The 1,333-nt window shown below is 52.1% G+C and overlaps 1 non-coding gene across 1 annotated transcript; it reads left to right on the top strand.

Annotated features, from left to right (window-relative positions):
* Nucleotides 1–1,126: 1,126 nt before the first annotated feature.
* LOC138001565 (U1 spliceosomal RNA) lies at nt 1,127–1,290 on the top strand. The gene has a single exon (XR_011123250.1). It is a non-coding gene; the product is annotated as a U1 spliceosomal RNA (small nuclear RNA).
* The last annotated feature ends 43 nt before the right edge of the window (nt 1,291–1,333 follow it).

Raw genomic sequence — 1,333 nt, 5'->3', positions numbered from 1 at the left:
CCCCTTAGCTGTCCTCGCTCAGCCAACCTCTTTTAACCTCGCCGTTCTCCCTGTTTTCTGTCACCATTGTTTTCGGGCCTGGGTCGCCCTTGGTGGCTTCGTCTTGGGTGGTGTGCCCGTCTTTGGCTCCGCTGCAGCGGGCGGCCAATTCCCCATCTCGTCTGCCCCTGCAATGGACTGATTTTACCGTGCATAAATAATAAAGTATCGTATCGTATCGTTACAAGGTAAGCTTAATCCTGCCCGTTCCCACTCCGTCGACAAGTTCCTGCCTGCTCTGGGTCCATGGGAGTGGTCGAGCACCTGATCTTCCCTGTTTTTCTTGCCGCTTGACCGCCAAGTTATTGATCTCAATTGGAAGCTGGCCCACAGAGTCTTATACACGGCCGAGAGGCTCGCGTCTTTCAGCTATCAGCTTCAGACTTCCTGCTTCTGTGGGTACCCTCTTGAGTCTTCAGAACATTTGTTTTTTTCGTGTCCTCTGGGCCAGAGCGGGCTCGCCTGGGTCCAGACCCTCCTCCCTTGTGTCAGCCCGACTGGTCCCTCCTTGGAGCTTCGTCATGTCCTCTTGGGTTTTCTCATGTGACAAGCTCTGTGTTGTCCCGAGGGTCTTTGCCTATCTCATTAATGCTGCTTGCTATCTAGTGTGGGTTCAGCACAATGATTTCCGCTTCCGCTCGTGCCCACCTAATGTGGTCTGGCTCATAGCACTGCTAAAGGCCCGTCTGTCTTTTTACTTACCTCCCTTTGCCAACCGCTTTTGTCTCCTCCTGCTTCCGGTCGCTCTTCCTCCGGCAGTGGGCAGCTGGGGGGGTGTTCGGTTCTTTCCAGGTCCCTAATTTTGTATTTTCCCTGCAGTGATGTATATAGTTCCTTTTTAAACCCGATTTTTTATCATTTTCTTCCCGCTTTTAGTTTTCTCTTGTAGCATTTTTCATGTTGTTTTTATGGTGTGAGGTGAGGTTCGACTGCCCGCCGAAGTTGGCATGCCGGCCGTGTCCAGGGGGTGCTCCCTCACTCTTGGCGGTTTTTTATCCTGCGTTTTGAGTTTGTGTGTTCATTTTCGTTATGTCTATATGGTCCTCGTGCATTGCACTCTCGCCCATGGAACCACCAAGTCACAAAATAACTTACCTGACGTGGGAGGCACTGTGATCAGGGAGGCAGCCCTCTCAAGGTGAGGCTCTTTCATTGCACTTTGATTGGGTTCACCCTTGCGATTACCCCAAATGTGGGTAACTCGAGGGTACAATTTCTGGTAGTGGGGACCTGCGTTCGCCCTACTCCCCGCACCCCCCTCGGGAAAGGAATGGCACTAATGGGATGGTTTGTT

This window comes from Montipora foliosa, chromosome 4 (assembly GCF_036669935.1).
Source record: "Montipora foliosa isolate CH-2021 chromosome 4, ASM3666993v2, whole genome shotgun sequence".
NCBI lineage: Eukaryota > Metazoa > Cnidaria > Anthozoa > Scleractinia > Acroporidae > Montipora > Montipora foliosa.
Note: the sequence above shows the minus strand (reverse complement) of the source record. Positions and strands in the feature narration are given on the sequence as shown.